Source organism: Lineus longissimus, chromosome 5 (assembly GCF_910592395.1).
Source record: "Lineus longissimus chromosome 5, tnLinLong1.2, whole genome shotgun sequence".
Classification (NCBI taxonomy): Eukaryota; Metazoa; Nemertea; class Pilidiophora; order Heteronemertea; family Lineidae; genus Lineus; species Lineus longissimus.
In genome coordinates this window covers 9,727,580-9,737,609 of record NC_088312.1, presented here as the reverse complement: position 1 = coordinate 9,737,609, position 10,030 = coordinate 9,727,580, and the positions used below count along the sequence as shown (strand labels likewise).

At 38.6% G+C, this 10,030-nt stretch overlaps 1 long non-coding RNA gene across 1 annotated transcript; it reads left to right on the top strand.

Annotated features, from left to right (window-relative positions):
* The first annotated feature begins 2,482 nt into the window (after positions 1-2,482).
* LOC135487464 (uncharacterized) lies at positions 2,483-4,975 on the top strand. Its single transcript, XR_010446858.1, has 3 exons — positions 2,483-2,551; positions 4,372-4,465; positions 4,838-4,975. It is a non-coding gene; the product is annotated as an uncharacterized LOC135487464 (long non-coding RNA).
* The last annotated feature ends 5,055 nt before the right edge of the window (positions 4,976-10,030 follow it).

Below are 10,030 nucleotides of genomic sequence, written 5' to 3'. Positions count from 1 at the left end.
TATAACCAGCTGAACGAGCCAAACCAGCCTTGAGGAGTCAATAACCACCAGGAGGAGCGAAACAGCCTGGAATTCTTAACCAGCTGGAAGAGGTGTTTTTCAACAATTTTGAGATGTAACGGATGAAGAGCTAGCTATTCAAGGTGTCTCAATAGACTGTACCGCCACATAGGGTGACTTAGAATAGTTGTGTTCAAAGTCGCACTATGAGACTTCAGGTTGTTCTCCAACCAGGGCAAGATGCTCTGACTGAAATGGTAGCTTTTATTTCACGCTGTCGTCCCAAGAGAATGTGGGTTGTTCTCTAACAAGAACACAATGTACTTGCTACACAATACACAAATAGCCTCTCCGAGTTGCCCTGCTCAAAATGCTGTTCTCCTCAGCAGTGAATTCGAAAGGAGCTGGGTAAAGATCTCCCTATTCGGATTGTCTCAAAGACAGTAGGTTGTTCTCTTCAAAGGGTGAGACGTACTGGTTGAGGAGCTCCCTATTCAGGCTGTCTCAAAGACAGTAGGTTGTTCTCTTCAAAGAATGAGATGTACTGGATGAGGAGCTCCCTATTCAGGTTGTCTCAAAGACAGTAGGTTGTTCTCTTCAAAGGGTGAGATGTTCTAGATGAGGAGCACCCTATTCAGGTTGTCTTAAAGACAGTAGGCTCTTCTCTTCAAAGGGTGAGCCGTACTGGATGAGGAGCTCCCTATTCAGGTTATCTTAAAGACAGTAGGTTGTTCTCTTCAAAGGTTGAGATGTACTGGACTTGGAGCTCCCTATTCAGGTTTTCTTAAAGACAGTAAGTTCTTCTCTTCAAAGGGTGAGAAGTACTGGATGAGGAGCTCCCTATTCAGGTTGTCTCAAAGACAGTAGGTTGTTCTCTTCAAAGGGTGAGATGTATTGGATGAGGAGCTCCCTAGTCAGGTTGTCTTAAAGACAGTAAGTTCTTCTCTTCAAAGGGTGAGAAGTACTGGATGAGGAGCTCCCTATTCAGGTTGTCTCAAAGACAGTAGGTTGTTCTCTTCAAAAGGTGAGACGTACTGGATGAGGAGCTCCCTATTCAGGTTGTCTTAAAGACAGTAGGTTCTTCTCTTCAAAGGGTGAGACGTACTGGATGAGGAGCTCCCTATTCAGGTTGTCTTAAAGACAGTAGGTTCTTCTCTTCAAAGGGTGAGACGTACTGGGTGATGTGCTCCCTATTCGGATTGTCTCAAAGACAGTAGGTTGTCCTCTTCAAAGGGTGAGATGTTCTGGATGAGGAGCACCCTATTCAGGTTGTCTTAAAGACAGTAGGCTCTTCTCTTCAAAGGGTGAGCCGTACTGGATGAGGAGCTCCCTATTCAGGTTGTCTTAAAGACAGTAGGTTCTTCTCTTCAAAGGGTGAGACGTACTGGATGAGGAGCTCCCTATTCAGGTTGTCTCAAAGATAATTGGTTGTTCTCTTCAAAGGGTGAGATGTCCTGGATGAGGAGCTCCCTATTCAGGTTGTCTCAAAGACAGTAGGTTGTTCTCTTCAAAGGTTGAGATGTCCTGGATGAGGAGCTCCCTATTCAGGTTGTCTCAAAGATAATTGGTTGTTCTCTTCAAAGGGTGAGATGTCCTGGATGAGGAGCTCCCTATTCAGGTTGTCTCAAAGACAGTAGGTTGTTCTCTTCAAAGGGTGAGATGTACTGGATGAGGACTTCCCTATTCAGGTTGTCTCAAAGATAGTAGGTTGTTCCCTTCAAAGGGTGAGATGTCCTGGATGAGGAGCTCCCTAACCAGGTTGTCTTAAAGACGGTAGGTTGTTCTCTTCAAAGGGTGAAGTGTACTGGATGAGGAGCTCCCTATTCAGGTTGTCTTAAAGACAGTAGGTTGTTCTTTTCAAAGGCTAAGATGTCCTGGCTGAAGAACTCCCTATTCAGGTTGTCTCAAAGACAGTAGGTTGTTCTCTTCAAAGGGTGAGATGTTTTGGATGAGGAGCTACCTATTCATGTTGTCTGAAAGACAGTAGGTTGTTCTCTTCAAAGGATGAGATGTACTGGACAAGAAGCTCATTATCCAGGTTGTCTCAAAGACAGAAGGTTTTCTCTAAATGCTGAAATGTTCTGGATGAGGAGCTCTCTATTCAGGCTGTCTCAAAGACAGTTGGTTTTTCTCTTCAAAGGGTGAGATGTACCGGACGAGGAGCTCCCTTTTCAGGGTGTCTCAAAAACAGTTGGTTGTTCTCTTCAAAGGGTGAGGTGTACTGGACGAGGAGCTCACTATCCAGGCTGTCTCACAGACAGTAGGTTGTTCTCTTTAGGGGAGGGGGTCCGGCGAGATGTCCTGGATGAGGGACATCTCCGCCCATATTAGACGCGCGTTGTCTGTAAATCTTAGCAATGTCAATACAGTTAGGGTCAAGATGAATATATTTGAATCTCCCTCCTTCCAACTTTTCTAGGCCCTTGCTTGTTGAATATGGAGGCCTTATTTCTTAGCCTCAGTTTGAGTTGTCAGCTAAAAAGAAAATGTCGGATACCATTGGAAAAAGTGAACTTCTCTCCCGAATTTTTGATAACATGCCTTTATTCTGGTAAGATAATTCATGAAATTCACTTATTCGATATAGTGTGAAGTAAAAGTACACGCGGGCTCAATCTGGCTGCTTGTAATAGGCCTTTAGACGACTCTTTGTGGCATATATGTATGTATTTTTAGGGCGATGTGGAAGTACAGTAGAACCTCCCTTACCGGACACCTCTCTATTAAGGACAACCTCTCTATTAAGGACACTAGGTTTGGTCCCAAATTGGTTGTTTTCATTCAATTTGACCTCTCTAATCAGACACCTCCTTATCAAGGACAGCATTTAAAAAAAAATTAAGGACAGTCAGTCCCGAGGGTGTCCTTAATAGAGAGGTTCTGCTGTATATATATATATATATATATATATATATAAACATGTTATTTACGAATGGTTTTCCTGTAATTGGGTTTTGTTCTGTGAAGTTCAAGATAGCAAAAGTAGACATTGTAAGGTTACACATCCAAAAGATGTGTCGACCTTTTTTCGGGGGGACAATAGGCAGGTTTCGCAAGACTTACGAGACGACGAAGTACGAAGTATGTAAATGTAAATGTAATTTATCGACGTACTTGTGTATATATATATATATTAATTTCCCCGATATCTTCCATAAGACTAAACAACGATTTACGGCTGTGGCCATTACCCCATAAATGAATTAGCACAGGACTTGGTGGCACCACAGTCTTTCGTACTTCGTGTTTCCTATGTTTTCGAAACCTGCCTTATGTCTATTAACCCGCACGGATGGAATGAGTTGCCCCTATCCACTGTTATATAAATTTATAACTTCATTTTCCAAAGGTGAAATCGTTGGAGCAATTGAAAACATGTAGTGAACCAGCCCAGCTGACTGAAGTTTGTGCCACCACGACTATAAAAGGATTTTTATGTTTTTATGTATAGAATGTCAAAGTGTTTGTGGTTTTGATAGTCATATATCCTTGAACTGTCAGTGGGTTCATGGTTACTATAGCCATGTGCCTTAATCATGTTAATGGTTCATTTTTTTCTATAGCCATGCACATTGATCTGCTAATTGATATACGTCGAAACGAATGGTGCACTGTATTCCTACGGGAGAAAAAACTGCAGTTTTATAGACTACCCTCTTTTTGTGTCCTCAAATCATAAAAAAAGATAATATTATTGTGGGTATTGTATTCATACAGGAAATTGACTATGCCTTATAACACGTGGTTCACTGCCGCTTTAGAACTCTCTACTGTCGGTATTAACGCCCATTCTAGGCCTATGACGATTATAAACAATGGATTAAGAGAATTAATCCATTGTTGCCCGCATATGTCAATGTTATCAAATGTACACTTGCAAGGTCGTTAGTTTTTCCGCGGGGATCGCGCTTCTGAGACTTGTCAAAGGGCCTAACAGACTTGAATCTCCCTCCTTCCAACTTTTCTAGGCCCTTGCTTGCTGAATATGGAGGCCCTTATGTTCTTAGCCTCGGTTTGAATTGTCAGAAAAGAAAATGTCGGATACCTTGCTGGAAAACGTGGACTTCTCTCCCGAAATGTTGATAACATGACTTTATTCTGGAAGGATAATACATGAAATTCCCTTTTTCGATAGAGTGAGAAGTAAAAGTACACGTGGGCTCAATCTGGCTTCTTGTAATAAACCTTTTGACCACTATTGGTGACATTTATGGATAAATTTCAGTACTGCTCGAGTTGACGTCGGGAACTTTAGAAATTTTTCTGAGAAGCCCATTCCGGTGTGCATGGAAGTATACATATTATTCACGGCACGGATGAAATGAGTTGCGCCTTTCCAATGAGTTTTAGATTTCTAACTTCATTTTCCAGATGAAATCGTTGGAGCAGTTGAAAACATGGAGTGAACTAGCACAGCTGTGACTGAAGTCTGTGCCGCCACGACCAAATAGGAATCATTATGCCGGTATGTGAACGTGTTATTGGTTTCGATATTGATCTGCAATTTTTTCATTTATTTGAAAGACATTCCACTTGATATTTCAATGGTTCTTGGTTTCTATCAATGGGCCTTGGTCTGTCTCAATGTGATATTGGTTTCTACAACCATACACCTTGATCTGTAGTGGTTTATTAACTGAATAAATCACCCCTTTGACGAAAATAAAAAAAGATCTGTCGAAAAGGTTCTTGTTTTCTATAACCATACATCTGATTTGTCAATATGGTCTCTAATTGCAACTTAAAATCCAAGTATTCACCTCATTTTGAAGAAATTCTAATTGCTTGGGATTTCAACTTCCATGTCAACACTTAAAAACATTTTCTTTCTTTTCAGCATCTCACGAAATCGTCCAGTCACTCCATCCATTCGATACCACAGCCTTGAAGTCTCTCACTCTTCATCTCCGCTTTCTTACAAACCTTATTCCCTCTGTATATATTTGAATGATCAACATGAATAAACTAATTACTGATCACTTTTGTGTCTTCATTGACCCCTCTTGGGGGGGGGGGGGGTTAAAGTCATGCCATCAAACAAATTGCATGACTACCCCCCTAACACTCTCTTTATCATCAAAAAGTTACGGAGCGAATCCACGCAAAAATTTTTTTTGCACATCCCAAACACTTATATTATACGAATCCCACGACAAAAAAAATTATTCGCTTTGCCACTATATTATACACTGCCTCAATTGTCGGAACCCACGCAAAAAAATTTCGAATCCCACGACAAAAAAAATTATTCGCTTTGCCACTATATTATACACTGCCTCAATTGTCGGAACCCACGCAAAAAAATTTCGATTTGTCATACAAGCCAACAACGTATTTTGATGAATTAGTTTATTAGATCGACCTTCAAAACAATACAATGATTGCATACACTCAATAATAAAATTCGATACAATAGACAACCTAATTGACTTATGCACTCAATAATAGGATTCGAGACAATAGACAACTGGATATAACAGATCCAATGATTGCATATGACCTTCATTGCATTCCAGAACAATTAGGATTCGAGACAATGACTGCATATGCAAAGCACAATTGACTTTGATGAAGTCATGTGTTTAACTATCATGAACATCACAACTGGACATAAAAGATCCAATGATTGCATTTGAAAAGAACAATTTGATTTGATGAAGTCATGTGTTTAATTATCATGAACATCACAACTGGATATAAAAAAACCATTGATTGCATATGAAAAGAACAACTGACTTTGATGAAGTCATGTGTTTAATTATCATGAACATCACAACTGGATAAAAAAGATCCAATGATTGCATATGAAAAGAGCAATTGACTTTGATGAAGTCATGTGTTTAATTATCATGAACATCACAACTGGATATAAAAGATCCAATGATTGCATATGAAAAGAGCAATTGACTTTGATGAAGTCATGTGTTTAATTATCATGAACATCACAACTGGATATAAAAGATCCAATGATTGCATATGAAAAGAGCAATTGACTTTGATGAAGTCATGTGTTTAATTATCATTAACATCACAACTGGATATAAAAGATCCAATGATTGCATATGAAAAGAGCAATTTGATTTGATGAAGTCATGTGTTTATTTATCATTAACATCACAACTAGATTGATCGACCTTCATTGCATTCCAGAACAATTAGGATTCGAGACAATGGGTGATATGAATAAAGGCTAGCAAATGCTTTTACTTCAATTTTGTACAGAAAGGCCAAGTGTAAATGTACATGGAGTTTTAGATAAAAGCATTCACTACTCTTTATTCATATCACCCAATGACTGCATATGCAAAGCACAATTGACTTTGATGAAGTCATGTGTTTACTTATCATTAACATCACAACTAGATATAAAAGATCCATTGATTGCATATGAAAAGAACAATTGACTTTGATGAAGTCATGTGTTTAATCATCATTAACCTCACAACTGGATATAAATGATCCAATGATCGACCTGCATTGCATTCCAGAACAATAAGGATTCGAGACAATGACTGCATATGAAGAGAACAACTGACTTTGATGAAGTCATGTGTTTAATTATCATTAACATCACAACTGGATATAAAAGATCCAATGATTGCATATGAAAAGAATTCGAGACAATGATTGAATATGAAAAGAACAATTTGATTTGATGAAGTCATCTGTTTAATTATCATGAACATCACAACTTGATATAAAAGATCCAATGATTGCATCTGAAAAGAATTCGAGACAATGATTGCATATGAAATGAATAATTGACTTCGATGACGTCATGTGTTTAATTATCATGAACATCACAACTGGATATAAAAGATCCAATGATTGCATATGAAAAGCACAATTTGATTTGATGAAGTCATGTGTTTAATTATCATGAACATCACAACTGGATATAAAAGATCCAATGATTGCATATGAAAAGCACAATTGACTTTGATGAAGTCATGTGTTTAATTATCATTAACATCACAACTGGATATAAAAGATCCATTGATCGACCTTCATTACATTCCAGAACAATTGAGAAAACAAATTACAACTGAATATAAAATGATGAAACCAATTAACATTCGAGACAATGATCAGAAAGTAACCACACTGGTGATTCTAAGTATTGATAAAATGATTTCCTTGTACTCCTCACAATTAGCATTCGAAACAATGACCTTACAGTAACCACACTGAGTCTCGTTACTCTAAGTCATGATCAACCTCATTACATGCGAGGCAATACCAGACCAAGCAACGACCTGATTACAAATCAAACAGTGGACTTGGAGGCAATGATCAACCTGATTGCATACGAAACAAATCAAACAATGGACTTTCATCTAACAATGTCTTTATTTATTAGCCTATTCATCATCAGCAAAAATCGGCCTGATTGCATACGAAACTAAACAAGGGACTAGCCTATTTATCATTATCATTAACATCAGCAGCAATGAAGGTACAGTCTGTGCATTTTTCATCAAATATACACCAGATTCGATAAGAATAATGTACTTTATCATTAACACCAGCGACGATTACGTGGTAGTGTTCATTTCTAATCCGATACACCAGCGTTCATAATCCAACAGTTCTTTGTCTAACGAGGCGCATCCTTTACATCAGCGACGATTACATGGTATTGTTCATTTCTAATCAAATACACCAGCGTTCATAATCCAACAGTTCCTTGTCTATAACGTGGCGCATCCTTATACTCCTGTACATCGTTTATTGAAAACAACTGGTGCATGAGGAACCTTGTCTCTGCCATCTCACATCTCCGAACGGAAGTCAATCACAGTCTTCCAATACTCATCAATCATCTCGCTGAAATAAGAGGGAAATATCGTTAGTCCATCGGAGAGAGAAATATTCGCGAGTATATTGACGTGCTAGAGAGAAAAAGGACCGTGGTTCATAAAACAACATGGTCTCGACTGTACAACAGAATCTTTAGGTCACATCAAACCCCTGAACATGTTGAAATTCCCAAGCTATAGCAAAACTGACGGCCTTGCTTATTTCACGTGTAAGAAGTAATAGAATAGGCATGTTATGATAGCCTGAGAACTGAAAATAAACACCACAACAATGCAATGAAAATGGCACAATATCATTGGGCGTAGTGGATGAAAAGGACAAGGGCCTCTCTATTGTTACGCATGAATGAAAAACGTGACGTAGCATATCAGTTGTGGTTCAATACCAATTATTTAGAGTGGGACTTGTTGATGAGTTTATTTATTGGAGGAATGCAGGATGATACGGTGGCCCATTAGGGACATCATGTTTTTTTTTAGATTCAAATACGATTTTTTTTTCTCGAATTTTCTCCACGGAATTAAGTATTTTCTCCACGGAATTAAGTATTTTCTCCACGGAAATAAATACTTTTCTCCACGGAAATAACATTTATCTCCACGGAAATAACATTTATCTCCACGGAAATAAATACTTTTCTCCACGGAAATAAATACTTTTCTCCACGGAAATAACATTTATCTCCACGGAAATAACATTTATCTCCACGGAAATAAATACTTTTCTCCACGGAAATAAATATTTTTCTCCACGGAAATAACATTTATCTCCACGGAAATAAATACTTTTCTCCACGGAAATAAATACTTTTCTCCACGGAAATAACATTTATCTCCACGGAAATAACATTTATCTCCACGGAAATAAATACTTTTCTCCACGGAAATAAATATTTTTCTCCACGGAAATAACATTTATCTCCACGGAAATAAATACTTTTCTCCACGGAAATAAATACTTTTCTCCACGGAATTAAGTATTTTCTCCGCGGAAATAACATTTATCTCCACGGAAATAAATACTTTTCTCCACGGAAATAAATACTTTTCTCCACGGAATTAAGTATTTTCTCCGCGGAAATAACATTTATCTCCACGGAAATAAATACTTTTCTCCACGGAAATAAATACTTTTCTCCACGGAATTAAGTATTTTCTCCGCGGAAATAAATAATTGATTCCGCTGATATGATTGGTCCTGCATTTTAGAGGACGAGGTCAAGGTGAAACTATTAACCCTTAAACCCCAACCTTGCGGTAGGCTCGGGAACCAAGCTGTACAGGCGCTGCCCGCTGGAACACGAGGCCGCTTGTCAATCCCGTTTGACATTGTCAGATCTGACTATACGTGTATAGTGTTGGCATGAAGACTGTGGAAGATGTAAGTAACACGATGATTGTCAGATTTGATACGTTTTGAATCATAAAAATGCAGTTGGTAGCATCTTTGTAGAGTGGCCTAGTATCAGTGAAGAAAACGGTACGTGGAGACCCACTGCCGATGTTATGTATAGCTAGCTACTGCGCGCGATAGCTAGCTATACATAACATCGGCAGTGGGTCTCCACGTACCGTTTTCTTCACTGATACTAGGCCACTCTACAAAGATGCTACCAACTGCATTTTTATGATTCAAAACGTATCAAATCTGACAATCATCGTGTTACTTACATCTTCCACAGTCTTCATGCCAACACTATACACGTATAGTCAGATCTGACAATGTCAAACGGGATTGACAAGCGGCCTCGTGTTCCAGCGGGCAGCGCCTGTACAGCTTGGTTCCCGAGCCTACCGCAAGGTTGGGGTTTAAGGGTTAATAGTTTCACCTTGACCTCGTCCTCTAAAATGCAGGACCAATCATATCAGCGGAATCAATTATTTATTTCCGCGGAGAAAATACTTAATTCCGTGGAGAAAAGTATTTATTTCCGTGGAGAAAAGTATTTATTTCCGTGGAGATAAATGTTATTTCCGCGGAGAAAATACTTAATTCCGTGGAGAAAAGTATTTATTTCCGTGGAGAAAAGTATTTATTTCCGTGGAGATAAATGTTATTTCCGCGGAGAAAATACTTAATTCCGTGGAGAAAAGTATTTATTTCCGTGGAGAAAAGTATTTATTTCCGTGGAGATAAATGTTATTTCCGTGGAGATAAATGTTATTTCCGTGGAGAAAAGTATTTATTTCCGTGGAGAAAAGTATTTATT